The following is a 16,895-nucleotide window of genomic DNA, read 5'->3' as shown; positions in this document are numbered from 1 at the left end:
GAGAGGAAGAGGAAGATCAGCCACCCTTGAAGCATCTGAGGAAGTGTCCAGAAGCCTCCTAAGCTCATTGTCAAGCTTCCCTCACAAGGTAAACCTTCCACTACCTCTAAACCACATGTTGTATCACCCAAAACCATAGCCCAAGAACTTAAAGACCTAGATGTAGCAAAGATCAAGATACCCGCCTATTGGAAACCCAAAACCCGTACCAAGTCCAAAGCCAAGAAAACCAGAACCCTTTTACATGATTCACCTGACTCCTCACCCGAACCCACACCAATAGACCAACCCATATCAACTTTTCTACCACAAATACCTCCCTCACCACCTCAAGACGAACCACAACCAACCACACCACCTGAACCCATTCAAAGTGAATCCATAACCACACTACCCGCACAGCCTACCTCAATATTCACATCATCCATATTTAGCTCACCAATACAAACCACTAGCCTTTGGAGCCAAACCGTTATCACCTCCCCACCTACAAAACCTCCACCAGCCTTAAATTTAGAACCCATACCATACACCTCCATATTCTCAAAACCACCCACCATCACAACCTCACCTATACCAACCCAATCACCACTCATCTCAACACCACCTACCTCCACAACCTTACCAATACCTACCCAATCCATCAACGTACCTTTCCAAATCACCTCACCACCCACTATGTCCGTGACCCCACCTTCCACTGTATTCTCACCACAACCAATCATCCGAGGGAAGTCTTCGACACCTCTGGTGTTTGCTGATCCTATCCTCGATAGGATCGTCGCACTGGAGGAATCAAACGCTAAAAGGGCCGAAAGAGAAATTGGGCTCCTCAAGTTTATCAAGGACATGAAGAAGAAGGAGCTAGAGGATGAGAAAGAAAAGGCAGTGTTAAAGGAGAGGGTACAAGTGTTGGAAGAGCAGAAACAGTTGAACGACGCTCTTACTGAAAATCAAAGATTGCTGATTAACACTTTGCACACCCGGATTCAGAATCATCAGTTGATGATGAATCATGAAGCTTCTAAGAATGCCAACCTGAGGGCAGACCACTCGAGACTTGGCGACAGAGTGGCTACACTTGAGAGAAGCATGCCCTCTTCCACTGTACTTGAAACAAATTTATTCAAGAAGATTGATGACACGGTGACCAAATGGGATGTGGAGAAGGAGGCCACCAACTCCAGAATTTCTGTTCTTGAGAATTAATCGACCTCATCTGATGCACTTGTTGCTGAGAACTCAAGGCTACGAACATAGATTGAGGCTCTTCAAGCTAAACTGGCTGAGCAGGAACGTATAAATGAACGCCAGTCAAAGCTCAACGAGGAATTCATAAGCAAGCATCAACCCACCTCTGATGAATTTCATGGGCTGGAAGACCGGCTTGATGCTGTATTCAAGAGTTGGAAGGGGTCTGCTCAGACCTCGAAGATTGGAGGTTCACAATCTACCGCAGGACCAAGCGTGTCCTTGCGAGGAGTACAGGGTGTGGAATCTGGGGGCGAGGCGACTGTTGGTCTTGTGGTACAACAGGGCGGCCAAGCTAGAGGTGGAGTTGATACTAGCTTGGGCCCTCAACCTATAGCCCAAGCTGGTGGTGATGAATAGTGGTGTTCAAATTCGGATATCCGGAGTTTCGGATATCCGAACTTCGGATATCCGAACATTTCGGATAGTGGATTTCACTATCCGAATCCGTATCCGAAATTTTGGATATCCGAAGTTCGGATATCCGTTCGGATAGTGAAACGGATATCCGAAATATAAATTTAAAAAAAAAACTGTTTTTATTATTTATTAGGTTGTGTTGTGAGCTTCAAATCTCCGATGCAATCTGACTTTTCTACATCTAAATCATATTAGTGAAAAATCACAATCCAAGATTACGATAAAAGCCAATCCTTTTTAACAAAACCAAATCTAAATCTTAAAGATTCAAAATAACAAATCTCAGATCTCTCACGCCGCTAATTAACCAAACTCCGTCAACCACTTCACCGATCATCGGCGGTGCACGCTTCCGGTAGGGTTCTTTTCTCCATGATTGACAGGGGTTTACGATAGGGAAGATTGCGACAAGTCGCCAGATAACGGAAATGCTTTATGAGGCTTCACCGATTGCTACTAATCGGATTACGGGATTAGGGTAGCTAGATTACGATCTAACAAAGATGAAAGGTTGAGAGGACCAGAAGTAGATGAATGGTTGAATGCGTGAACCTCTTATGAAATAGATTTAGGGTTTTTAATCTACATATTTAAATTACATAAATAAATAAAAAAATAAGTCAATTAAAAGTTTCGGATATTTCGGATATCCGAAATATCTGAAAATTTTCAAAATCAATATCCGAATCCAAATCCAAAAATTCGGATATCCGAGATTCGGATATCCGAATTTTCGGATAATTCGGATACGGATTTTTGGATAATACGGATTCGGATTCGGATTTTTTTGAACACCCCTGGTGATGAAGGTGAAAAGGAAGGTGAAAATGAAGATGATGATGATGGTGAAGATGAAGAGGACGACAACGTACATGATAGCTTTGATGATGACGATGATGATGGAAATGGTGGAGGAGACGGAGGAGCGAGTGCAGCAGGAGGTGGAGGTGGAGTTAACACTCAATCGCCTCCACCCAATCAAGAACACATTCAAGACCCTGCTGCACACGACTCTGCCGGCAAAGTCAGGGAGCACAACACACAGATAGATGATATGTATAAAGAGCTATTCCCTGAAGATGACTTTGCAGGTATTTTGGATGCTTTTATTGATTCAGATAAAATCCTGGAGCATGTGATTGAACAGAATACATAGGAGGCAGCAGAAGAAGACTATATTAACTACTCGCCGAATCCAGATACGCCACAAGCTCAAGCTTCAGAAGCTCCTGCAATCGATCCCGTCTCAGATCCAGCTGCAGACTTGACACAAGCAACACCAAAGAAAAGAAAGACTCATATTGTGTCAAGTCGTGCTTGTGCCCGTGGCCGCATGCTTAACTATCCTTACCACGATGATTCGCTGATCGTCTATGCGAAGTATAATAAGCAGAATAGTTGTTGGGCCATCAGGAGATACAGTGGAGATCTGATCTTTCTCAATCACCACGAGCTGAAGTCACTGCCAGAGCTCGATCTCCCTACTTATCAAAAGCTCTGGACCGTGGTGAGTATGAAGATACATTAGAAGGCTGGGTCACCACTCACTTGTTTCATCAATCGAAGCTGGACTTCAAGGACTTCGAGGTCAATAAGGGTCGCAAGTACAAGAACCCGAAAGAAATCGACCCAGCTACCGGAGAACCACGAACAATGTGGAGACACAGGGCGCCAAAAGACTGTCACGAGATTTATCATGGCGAGCCCTTCATTCCCAACATTCTCTGATATTTCTTTGGTTGAGAATTTGACAACAAGACCGGTGAGGCCGTCATCCACTGCCGTAACATGCACAAGATACGAGTGTTTGACGAGCATGAGCTAATGGGATTACATTTGGAGGATGTGAAGAAGCTCTACAACTCACCACTGGGGACCGTCAAGGATCCGGGTCGTCAAAACACAGACCGGATAGTTGAAGCCTTCAACAAGTTCGTCCGAAGACTTGTTGAACTTCCACTAACCAAGGACGAACGCCTTGTCTACGACACCAACGGATTTCAATACTAAAGACTAGAGGGAGATTGTTAGGTCCCATTTTGTTATTAAGTCTTTTGTATTGATTTTGTATATTTTGGGCTTTAGTTGTTTGTTTTGTATGTATTAGGCCCAAAGGAAAAACTTGTAGAGAAGCCCATTGGGCATTGACAATGACATGTTTCTCATGCATGCTCTTCTATAAATAGAGAGCATGCCATGAGAAAGAAGAACCTTTTGCCAAAAAACAAAAAAACTTCTTATTTTCTCTCTAACTTTCTCTAGGTCTCTTTCTCTACCCGAACATAAATCCAAGAACCGAGACCTCTTAGGTTGCTTAGTGTGATTTCCGCTAACACTAGGCTCGGTTGATCCAAAAACGTTATTAGATCCACCCGCCACGGGACCTACACCCCCCCCCCCAAAAAAAAAAAACAACTAATTTTAACCCGGGTCTAGTCGAGTGGAGTTGGGGTGGGTGTTTTTTTCTTTTCTCTACATTGACTTGATTAAATTCGAGAGTGAGGTGGTATTTTTGAAAAACGACTCATTTTCAACTGGGATGAAATGGATGGGTTCTTTTATTCTAAAACGATTTATTTCTACCCGAGGATTGAATGACGCAGATGAGTAAAAATGTAAAATTATTCTAAAATGACTTAATTTAACCCGGGGTGGGTAGGCATATTATATTTTCTTAAACTACTAATTTCAACTTGGGATTAGGGTGAGTAATTATTTTTTATATCGACTTATTTCAAACCCAGGGGTTAAGGCGGACTAGTACTTTTCCTCTACAACTCATTTCAACCCGATAGTCTAGGTGCTTGGGTTTTTTTTCCCCTTAAGTATTTAAGGTCAAACCCGTTTTGACAAAAACCAAATTGATACCTTTTCAAACAGCCCCGATTGACATGAATTCATGTTGCTTACAACGCACTTTGACTTGAACTCGTCTTGATTCAAACTGCTTTTGCTTAAAATTTGTTCTGATCCTAACCCGCATGCTATGACCTAATCACGTTTTAACTCGTGTTGTTTAATAGTATAAAATGAGCTTACATGTAAATGAATACAAATATTGCTATTTATAACATAATACAAATATAGATTGTGAAGACGAAAAATATATTTACTTTCTAGACTGTTTAGAAATATTTAGTACAAATATAACTAAATACTATTTTTAAATTTAAGTGTTATTAATTTATTTGTGGTTATGATAACTTAGTGGATGCACTCCAAGCATTCAAGACTTTTTAAGTCTTTAGTCATCCTCTTGTCTTACACTACATGCGCGATAGCAACTCTTGGAGAACCGGACATGGTGTAGCACATGGCCACATGTATGTAAACTGAGCCCGAGTTAATTTAGGAGCGGCAATTGTCAACACGACCGGAACCTATTTAAGTGGTGTAAATAAACTTTCATAATTATATTTTTAGTTACGTTTTCTTGGCTTTCTAGTTTTCTGAAGATGCACACTTGCAATTTCCAATTCATTATTCTGATTTTAATAACTTAATGTATAAAAGAAATTCATATTACTCATTTACTATACCGATTTTAACTTATATCAATTTTGTGAATTAGCTCAACATAGACTTCTAAAACTCAACTTGTCAAACATTGCAGATCAATTTTCAGAACCACCACATTGGTATCATGCGTTGTTTTTTTTTGTCCGCCACCATCACCACCATATTTGCAAAGGGGAGCTAAAGAGATTATTATTATGTGGCTGCTTTTATTTGGACACCCTCTATAGGACTTGTATAGGTCAAAAATGTTTCGCTGAGACGAAACAAGCTCGAAAGATCGCCTTATGGTCTTTTTAGTAGTGAGATGTTTAAATTAAACTATTCTTTTCATGGCTTCCATCTTCTTGCACACTTTTGAAGACGGAAAGATATTTACTTTCCAGATTCTTTTAGAAATGTTTAGTACGTACAAGTATGTGGTTATGATAATTGTGGCTAGATTCCAAACATTCGAGACTGACTTTGAAGTTTTAAGTCATCTCTTGTCTTACTCTACATGTAGCGATAAACAACTTTTACACTATCTTTAGTTTTAGATATTGTTTGTCTAATTGTGGTGATAATAATTTGGTGTCTAAATTGTATTTCGAGGTGACTTCAATTTTTCTCGTCTCTTTCTATTATACATGCATATATATGTGTGTGTGTGACAACATCACACACAATTAAATTTAAGTACCCTCTTGATCAATACTTAATGGCTTTCATCGTCTCCCAAACCTTCTTCCTTGTGTACTTATTAGTCGTTCTCACTTGCACCGCAACGTTATTAAGCAATAATGAAGAATGTTTCGCTTTGTATGAATTTAAGCAAACTGTTTCTCATCAAAATGATGATTTTGGACGGTTTCAAAAGCTCGATTCTTGGAGGAAGTCCAAAAGCAATAGATCAGGTTCTGATTGTTGTTTGTGGGATGGTGTGGTGTGTAGCAATAAGGACCATGTGATCGGGCTTGATTGGAGTAGAAGCTCTCTCAGTGGAGTTATCAACTCTACTAGTACTCTATTCAAGCTTGTTCATCTTCAGATGTTGAATCTCTCGATGAACAACTTTTTTGAATCTCAAATTCCCTCGGAGATTGCTCGTCTAAGGCAGTTAAGAATCCTTGATCTTTCAAATTCTCAATTCAATGGCCAAATCCCAAATGAAATCTCACACTTAATACAACTCTCTTTGTTAGATCTATCAAACAATCCCCTAAAGCTTCAAAGCCATGGTCTAGAGTATTTGTTGAAAAACATGACTAGACTCGAAAACCTCCATCTCTCTGGGGTGGACCTTAGTTCCTCCGTACCTCATTTCTTTGCCAATTTTTCTTCCTTGAGGTCTATGGAACTTGATAACTGTGAGCTTCGAGATGAATTTCCCTCAGAAATTTTTCACTTACCGAAATTGAAATATCTTAGCATGAAAAACAATTCCAACCTCATTGGTTCTTTGCCTGATTTTATAACCACACCTTACTTGAGTATCTCAGGCTGGACTTAACAGGCTTTACTAGGATTATACCAAAATGCATAAGCAACCTAAACCATCTAGTACTCTTGTCCCTTGAAAGCTGTCATTTCTCAGGGCGTATTCCAGGTTCACTCCCTAACTTGACACAACTAACTTACTTGTCTCTTTATGAAAATGAGTTCACCGGATTAGTCCCTTCATTGGCAACTCTTTCAAAACTCACTGTTCTGGCCCTTGGTTATAATAATTTTGAGAAAGGAAGTGCGTACGACTGGATAACAAACTTACTAAGTTTAATGCATTGGATCTAGAATCTATGAACATACAAGGTGAAATCCTACCCTGTCTTGCAAACCTAACCGAACTTAGATTTTTCTCAATGTTTCATAATATTATTTCTGGTCGTATCCCACCTTCATTTATGAACCTCACCCAACTAACAACTATAAACCTTCGGTTTAATCAATTACAAGGACAAATTTCGATCAGTAAGTTTTTGAATTTCAAAAGTCTCAAAAATCTTTATATAGGTTATAACAATTTTAGCGGTACAGTGGGCCTAGATTCATTTTTAGGACTCAACAAGCTAAAAGAATTGGATGTAGATGGTATTAGCTTGTCATTTGTAACCACCACCAACTACACTAATGAAACCCTACCGGAATTGGAAACACTAGGTATGTCATTTTGTAACTTGAAGGAATTCCCAGCTTTTCTGCGCTTACAAATGAAAATGAAAGTTCTACTTCTTAGCGACAATTGGATTGAAGGCCTCATACCAAATTGGATTTTGAATAACACCCAAGAAACATTACAAATGATTGACCTTTCAAACAACTTCATCACTGGCTTTCATAGCATTCTAGTTTTCTCCCATGGATTTGTTTGGAAGTACTTCAGATGCCATATAATCAGCTACAAGGGCGGCTTCTAATTCCTCCAAAGACCATAACTTTTTATGATGTTTCAAATAACAATCTTATAGGAGAAATACCACCATGGATATGTGAATTGAAATTCCTTCAACTCCTAGATTTGTCTTCTAACAAAATGACTGGAATTCTTCCTCCATGTTTAGGCGGCTTAAACAATTTGTTGTCGGTTTTAGATCTTAAACGAAATAATTTTCATGGGCCAATGATAAATACTTGTATGCATGGAAACCTTTTAAAGGAGATTGATTTGAGCGAAAATCAATTTACTGGTCGACTATCAAAATGATTGGTCAACTGTACCAATTTAGAGTTTCTCTCTCTTGTAGAAAACTCTTTTAAAGATGTTTCTATGGTTGGGAACTCTCCCCAAGCTGCAGGTTCTCCTTTTGAGGTCCAACAAATTTTATGGTTCAATTCAAGGTCTCTCAACTATTAATTCACAGTTTTTCAAGTTACGAATCATTGACATCTCCAATAATGATTTTAGTGGTCAATTACCTGATAAGTCATTCCAAACTTGGCATGCAATGAAATCTGTTTATCTTGGTGGATCATCTGCTATGGAATACCAGTTTATGTTTGAATTAACAATGACTTATCAGTTTCAATACTCGATGACGATAACAAATAAAGGTGTCAAGAGAGAATACCAGAAGATTCTAAACATATTCACAGCCATCGATCTCTCATGTAACAACTTTGAAGGGCCGATCCCACAATCACTCCCGGATCTTCATGGACTTGAATCTCTTAATCTTTCCCACAACCATTTTACCGGTCGTATCTTGCCATCTTTGGGAAACCTAAAGAATCTTGAATCTTTGGACCTTTCCCAAAACAAGCTATCTGGACAAATCCCACAACGATTGTTGCAACTTGTCTTCCTTGCTTTTCTGAATGCGTCCTTCAACCACCTCGACGGACGCATACCGCAAGGGAAACAGTTCAATACATTTGAGAATAATTCCTATCTGGGCAATCCGGGATTGTGTGGGCAGCCTTTATCCCAAGTATGTGAAAATTCAAAGGTATCAACAATACTTCCAGCAACAGGCAGCAATGAGTATGAGTCTCTTCTTCCCCGAAACATAATTGATTGGATGGTGATATTATTGGGAGTTGGAAGTGGTTTGGTAATTGGAATTGTTAGTGGGAACTTTGTATATGCAAGGTATGGTGATTGGCTCCTTGAACAATTCGGGATGAAGAAAGACCGATGGGTAAGGCCATTAAGGAACACGAGGAGAAACTAATGTCCTTCCTAATTTTAGTTTCCAAGATGAATAATAGCACTATATGCGTCTTCATAATTATATGTTTTATATCGTGTAATATGCAAGTGTACTCCGTACGTGTCTCAAAAAATGTGTGCTATATTGTCTTTTCTTACAACAATATTCTGAATATCTAATGCTTTTTAGTTTTCTGTATGAGTTTGGGTATACTATATAAACCGAACTTTGGGGAAATATATACCTCGATCATCTTTAGTTGACGCGTATGCAAAATGTGGAAGTATTGGTTGTATGGATATGGTTTTTAAGCATGTAAAGAACAAGAGCAAGTTAGTTAATTGCTTTATGGAATACAATGTTGGCAGGTAATGTTACACAAGAGTAGATAAAAAAATGCATCAGGGTTTTTTGGAATCCATGCAAAATGAAGTATTATTACCTGATGAAATCACCTATAACACATTGGTTTCTTGGTATGCAAGAAACGGCGACAAGAAAAATTGTTTTATGTTAATTACCAAGATGGTTAACGTAGGTTCGAAACCAAATATGGCAATTAATGCACGAGTTGATATTAATTTTTGTACTTATTAGGATTACCGTGAAATGTCAATGGCTTATAAACCTTCTCATGCTGATGCAACTTATGACTTTAAGTATGGTACAAGATCAGTAGAGGTAAACCCGTTTTCTACAAATAAAAATAAAAACATGTCAGGTTTATGGATACTTGACTGTTCTGGGTGTCAATTGCCACATAACTCATTCCAAACTTGGAATGCAGTGAAATTTGTTTATCTTGGTGGATCATCTGCTATGGAATCCCAGTTTATGTTTGAATTATCATTGAGTTATCAGTTTCTATACTCGATGACGTTAACAAACAAAGGTGTCAAGAGAGAATACCAAAAGATTTTAAACATATTCACAGCCATCGATCTCTCATGTAACAACTTTAAAGGGCCGATTCCACAATCACTCTAGGATCTTCATGGACTTGAATCTCTTAACCTTTCCCACAACCATTTTAGCGGGCGTATCTTGCCATCTTTGGGAAACCTAAAGAATCTTGAATCTTTGGATCTTTCCCAAAATGAGCTGTCTGGACATATCCCTCAACAATTGTTGCAACTTGGCTTCCTCGCTTTTTTTAATGTGTCCTTCAACCACCTTGACGAGCGCATACCAGAAGGGAAACAGTCCAATACATTTTAGAATAATTCATACTTTGGCAATCCGGGATTGTGTGGGAAACCATTAGCCAAAGAATGTAAAAATTCAAAGGCAACAAGAGTACTTCCAGCAACAAGCAGCAATGGGTATGAGTCTCTTCTGCCAAGTAACATAATTGATTGGATTGTGATATCATTGGGAGTTGGAAGTGGTTTGGTAATTGGAATTCTTATTGGGAACTTTCTATATGCAAGGTACGGTAATTGGATCCTTGAACGATTCGGTGTCATGTGGAAGCACAGATGGGTAAGGCAATTAAGGAACACGAGGAGAAACTAATGTCCTCTCTGAATTTAATTTCCAAGTAACACTTTATGCTTCTTCATAATTATATGTTTTATATCGTGTAATATGTAAGTGTACTCCGTGGCACAACAAATGTGTGCTATATTGTTTTTTCTTACATCAATGTTCTGAATATCTAATGCTTTTTACTTTTCTGTATGAGTTTGGGTACGCTATATAAACCGAACTTTGTGGAAATATATACCTCATCTTTAGTTAACGCGTATGCAAAATGTGGAAGTATTGTAGGTCCTGAGAATGGATCTAACAACTATTCTTGGATCAATCTACTTAGTGTTAGCGGAAACCGCACTAAGGAACCTAGATCTCGGATCTTGTTTGGAGCTTGTTATTTTCGGTTAGAGAGAGAGAGAGAGAGAGAGAGAGAGAGAGAGATGGAGAGAATAGTAGTTGGTAGATGGATAAGATTTGTCTCAAAAGGTTTTGTGTTGCATGTCCTTGCTTCCTATTTGTAGGGGGCATGGCATGCAACCAATATATTATTAACGGCCCAATGGGATTTTGTTTACAAGGCCTCGGGCCAATTACATGAGAATAAACAAAGACGATAGCATACAAACGTAAACAATACAAAAGACTATAAATATACAAAATATGGCCCAACAATCTCCCTCTATTCTTTAGTATTGAGTCTCGTCATTTGTCTCGAACTCATTCTGGTAGTGGAAGTTCAACAAGTTTGCAGACGAACTTGTTGAAGGCTTCAACTATCTTGTCGGTATTCTGTTTCCCGTGATCCTCCAGAGTGGGCAAAGGAGAGATGTACAGCTTCAAGATATCCTCCTTGCTGAGGCCCATCAACCCGTGTTCGTCAAACACATGTAACGAATGCATGCTTTGATAGCGGATCACACCTTCTCTCGTCTCATTATCAAACTCCCTGCAAAGGAAGTCGTAGAGGAGATTTGGCTCGAACGGTTCTCCATGGTAAACCTCACGACCTTCCTTTGGCATTTTGTATCTCCATCCGATTCTGCGCTTGGCCGTTGCTGGATTAGTGTCGGTCGGATGCTTGTACTTCCGACCTTTGTTCAGATGGAAGTTGGCGTAGTGGCGCTTTGACTCTCAATCCACGTGACGCTTGAACCAACCTTCCAGATTCTTTTCACCTACACCATCACCTACGGTCCGTCTGTAGTAGTTCATGTCAAGCTCGAGCAGAGTATGCATCTCAGTTGAGTGCATGTAGGTGAGGTCTCAGTTCACCCTTCGCAACGCCCACAAATAGCTATCCACGTGGTACTTGGCATAAGCGATGAGTGTGTCGTCGTGGAATGGGTAGGTCCCAAAACCGGATCCGACAAACGAACGGATTTGTTCTTGATAAACGTTCGAGACGGGTGCGGTAAATCAAACGACCGAACAAATAATACAAAGAAAATATGATAATGAACGATCACGTTATCGGTTGCAAAAGATTATAATATTAAAAGGGCCGACCCCACCCATGGTGAGCTCCCCTTGGGTGGGTGATTTACACCTTACAAACATACACACATAAACATGACATACAAGTCCTATTTATAGCCAAAAACACAAATAATCTAGAAGACCTCCTCCCGTTGAAGCTAAACTCGTGCACCGAAACTCTAGTCTCGTATCCAGATTTCTTTGCCACATTAATTATTAACTTGACTATAAATATGTAGCGGGTTTCCTACTTTGATATTGCAAGTCACATTTTTGGCCTTACAAGTATTGGTTATATGGAGATGATTTTTAAGCGTGTAAAGAGGAAGAGCAAGTTAGTAAATTGCTTTATGGAATACAATGTTGGCAGGTAATGTTACAGAATGGTAGATAAAAAAATGCATTAGGGTTTTTTGGAATCCATGAAAATGAAGTATTATTACCTGATGAAATCATGTAAGGCCCCAAAACCCGGGAATCCTACAGTTGGTCATCACACCCAAAATTCTCAAAAAATTTAAAACCGAAACAAGTTCCTTTTATTAAAACCAGTTTAGAGTAATAAGCAGCGAAAAATAATAAGTATCAAAATTCCCAAAACCGGGAAAAGGTGCCCAAAATTAAATATAAAATAAAAATATTCGTTTTATTTAAAAGTTCTCGACCAGAAATGCCTCCAACCGTCCGAGTAGTCTACAGCACGTCCAAGCGATAATCTTTAGTCCTTAACCTGAAACTCAAACTAACATACACACAAAGTCAGCTTGAGCTGAGTGAGTTCACGTTTTTATAAGCAACATATAAATCGGTTTAAAATGCATAAGTGCAAGGACTTTGGAGAAAATCATAATTAAATAAATAATATTTTTTCTTTGAAATATTTAAGCTAACACGAGCCTTTTCACCACGAGTTGTAACTTGAGTAATATATTTGACCCAGTAGCAGAAAACAGTATGTAAATAATTATGCTAACACAGGCCTCCTCACCATGAGTCGTAACTCGAGTAATATATTTGACCCGGTAGCAGAAAACAGTATGTAATCACTACAAAAAAAATGCCATATAATGACATACAAAAAGTGTCATTGAAAAACAAAAAAGTGTCGCTAAAAACCCCTAAAAGAATGTGTAACACGCAGAAAAAGTGTCACTAGAAGCGGTGACGCTAAAGCCTTTTAGTGGCACTTTTTTGATCTGCCGCACAATGTTTTTGAGCTTTTAGTGACACATTTTTTTTGCCACAATATAAGAATCGTCTTTTGTTGCACAAACTTTTTGTCATCAAAGTGTTATATATACATACTTTTTTAGTGGCACATTTTTTATGCCACAATCTAAAAAAAACTTGTGACACATTTTGCCACATAAATCACAAATTTTATAATATAAAATAAAGTTCAACAAAATAGTAAATGTAGAAATCATAATATTAAATAAAATAAATAATAATATAAAATTGTCAAATACAACTATAAAAAGTAATGAAAACCATCTATTTATCCCTAAGATTCTAAAAGGTACTCTAGTATGTAGCTGTTTCATGATACACTATATCTTGGTTTCAAAGTTAGCTCGTTGGCAACAAATATCTTTCCACATAACTTCTAGCTCGTCATTTTCCTATTATGTTCTCTTCAACTTCTTTTCACATTTCAATCAACTGAGTTTTTCCAACTTCAAGGCTCGCTTTGAATGATTTCATAACCCCTTGGAATCATGTTTGGTTCCTCATTGTCATCCGTTATTTATAACACCTTTGCCATAAAAAGATCGACCAAAGCACTTCCATCTTATGTAAGTTTGTAGTTCTTCAATTTTTTCTTCAAAAAGAGAATAAGAAAATATTGTAAAAATAGAGTAACCAATTATAAACCAAAAACAAATGTCGTATACACTTACGGTAAAATTGTGAACAAGTCTAAACCTACTGCTCTAAATGATGATCATAAATCACAACCAAGGTAGGTCACAAGTAAAGCAAATCTATAATAATTAATTAAAATGACTATCATCCAACTAAGAATGTAGATTATTATTGTGATTATATTAAAATAAAACAGAGAAAAAAGGGTCAACCTACCAATTTTTGACATGTTAAAAAAGCAGACAAAAAGGTGGCTATTGATCTACGCTAACTTCTGAACTAAGTTTATGACTCTTCAGCTTTGATTTACTAAGTGCAGGCGTGCAGTACTATTTTCTCAAGCTAAATGCTTGTTATTCAAAATAATAATACCTTATATGCCTGCCATCAGTTATGACTTACAAACACAATGATTTTCAAATTTTTGTGTAGCATGACGTTGACAAGCATTCTCATCTATGGCTTAGTTCTATTTATAACAGTTGCGATCAAAGGTAATTCTCAACAGGTATGATCACAACAGTTTGCTTCTTTCTGAAGCCCAGGTTCAATCGGTTAGCAAAAAGACAAATGCAAAAAATAATAAATTTGAGCCCAAAAAACCTTACAATCCAAGCTTATCTTCTTCTTGGTAGTCTGGTTCACTCAATTCAATCCACCTGCCTCGCCCCTCCTGAAGCATGTATGATATGCAAATATAAACAACATGAGAATATCAAAATATGAAACAATAAATAAACACAAATCATGAGCAAAACAAGCACATACTACCTTCATTTCTTGACTTTCCACAAGCTTATAAGAGACTTTAAACTTTCCAAACTTTGCAATGCATGCTCCCGAATCTCGTAGTCTTTCTTGGTTTTCTTGAACCCTAAATGGTATAATTTTCTCATAATCATTAGTTTGTCTGTGTACACTTTGATCTTGCTTTTGTTCCCCATTAAACCTGTTAAAAGCCAGATTTAGCAATCTAGCTGAAGCAAGCGAAACAACAAAATAATTATGCACTAAGTTACCTACATGTATGTGTTTTTCCTTTGCATCAAAATAGGTAACAATCTGCAAAAACAAGTAATCTTGTAACATTAAATCTATTATTGTTATAATTGCAATCAATCATAAAATGCCCTAACCTGGAATGTACGATGCCGTTTCGTTTGAGCCCCGGTCTTCATTTTACTAAAGGCAAGCTCTATTGCATCACCATTTTCATCATCAACCCAAACGTAAATCCTTCTTTGTTCCGAACCCCTACCACTGCAAAAAAAAAAATAAAAGCATATGACAAATAAAAATGTAATTTCTTATATACATAATTAAAGAAAAATGGTTTCATCTGCTTACCTTTTATCAATAACTATGGTAAGAGTTCAGATGTTAATGCAATACTTATTTGCTTGGCTATTAAAGTCTCTCTGCTTACAAACATCCATTAGTAGTTCTTTACATTTAGAGCCTTGAGACAACATATTTGTCATGTTTCTGTACAACCGTCACAAAATATTTAGTAATATGATTGGTTATATAACATTGATGCACAACAGTACGTTGTAGCCATGTTCATAAGCAGATGGGAGCATTTGTTGTAGAGATTTTCACATATAGATGGTGTGTAGCATTCATTATCAAATGAATAACAATAAAATCAGGAAAAAAACAAAGAAGAATTTCTTTTAGCTATAAGGAGTCCCACTTCACATAAAAAATGTATTCAGTGTAAAGCTAACATAGAGTATGTGAACTACCACATAATTATTATCAAAACAAATGGCATGCACAGTCAACTGCAAGTATGAGTATATGAGGAAATCACATAAGGAAGGTATGAGTAAATAAATAGGAATATGAAGACCAAACTCTAAGATGACTTGATCAATAATCACAATAATTAGATTATTTAGATCCCTAATTATAGAGATTTCGTGAGATGCAGGACTTTTAGATCCCCAATTACACTGAATTAACAAACAAAGAAATAGTAATTTATTAATAACCTGAACCACTGAAGCCCAACAATCCTAATTCACATCCGTTTTGCTAACAAAACTCTTGCCAATAAGTTCTCTCCACTGAACATTTAATCCAAACAGCATTCATCGATCTGATTCCACCATTCGTTGATGTTTCGAACAGAATCGAAACTACATGAATCGGACTGTGAAAACATATAATTGATAGAATTACAATGACTTTTTCAGGTTCTACCTTTCGAATCATCGAAAGCTAATTATTGTTGATGTTGGGGAGTGGGTCTGTGTGCTCTTGTGACTTGTGAGGAGAGACGTAAGTTAGGGTAAAAATGTTATTGGGGGGAAATTTTGTGAAAATTTGAGCAACGTTAACGGGAAGAAATTTTGAGGATATGGTCGTATGGAGGGAATCAAAAGGTTCGGGAGAAAACCGGTTTGGTTTGGTCAACATAAGTCAAAACTGGTTTTAATTCGGGTTGAAACCGGTTTCTTACCATGGTACGATCGGTTTCGGTTCAGGTTTTGATCGGTTTCGGTTCGGGTTTTGACCGATTTGTATCCGGTTCTTGTCGGTTTCGGTTCGTTTAACCGGTTTGGAACCGGTTTTGTGGAGAAAATTACAAACCGATTCCGAACTTACGGTTTCAATCGGTTCAAAACCGGTTTCTACATAATCGGTTTTAAACCGGTTCAATTTCGGTTCAGTTTTCTAATCTGTTCGGTTAACCGATTTATTTGCCCACCTCAACTTTTATATATACACCAAAAAGGAAACAAAATACGGAACACCATGTGATTAATGTTAGGGGACATTATTAGAGTTTCAATAAAACAAACGCGAATATATTAATGCCTTTCACAAACATAAGAAATGTTAGAAACGTAAATTTTAAATAATAATAATAATAATATACATGTAACATAAATTATTCAAAATGTGACAAAAATATATTTGGACCTTACGACCCCCGGTCTGGTTAATATTTGAGTCTGTTATAACAGTTCTTATTACTTTTCTCCTGGAAAAGGTAGAATATAGTCGATTATTTAAGAACAAATGTTGGTCCTTAATTCTTTCGTACACAAAAACTTCATAGATTAAATATCAGCTCATAATATGGTCTTTTTGCAATTGTTATTAAGACTAATTTTTGGTATCTAGAATATGCATCAGTTAATGGAGACTGAATCTCAATCTCTATTTATTTCATCCACGAAACTCTTTGAAGATAAAATATATTAATTTCAAATATACAACATTACATGATCTTTTAGAATGACTTTTAGC

The 16,895-nt window shown here is 37.5% G+C and overlaps 2 pseudogenes; both read left to right on the top strand.

Moving 5' to 3' along the window:
* The first annotated feature begins 5,739 nt into the window (after window positions 1-5,739).
* Window positions 5,740-8,928, top strand: LOC143547566 (receptor-like protein 7; annotated as a pseudogene).
* Window positions 8,929-9,431: 503 nt separating this feature from the next.
* On the top strand, window positions 9,432-10,538 carry LOC143547557 (receptor-like protein 6; annotated as a pseudogene).
* Window positions 10,539-16,895: the final 6,357 nt, after the last annotated feature.

The sequence above is a fragment of the Bidens hawaiensis genome, unplaced genomic scaffold, assembly GCF_021521415.1.
Source record: "Bidens hawaiensis isolate Kalapana, Puna unplaced genomic scaffold, B.hawaiensis_p1.1 tig00014730_1, whole genome shotgun sequence".
NCBI lineage: Eukaryota > Viridiplantae > Streptophyta > Magnoliopsida > Asterales > Asteraceae > Bidens > Bidens hawaiensis.
This window is presented reverse-complemented; position numbering and strand designations above follow the sequence as displayed.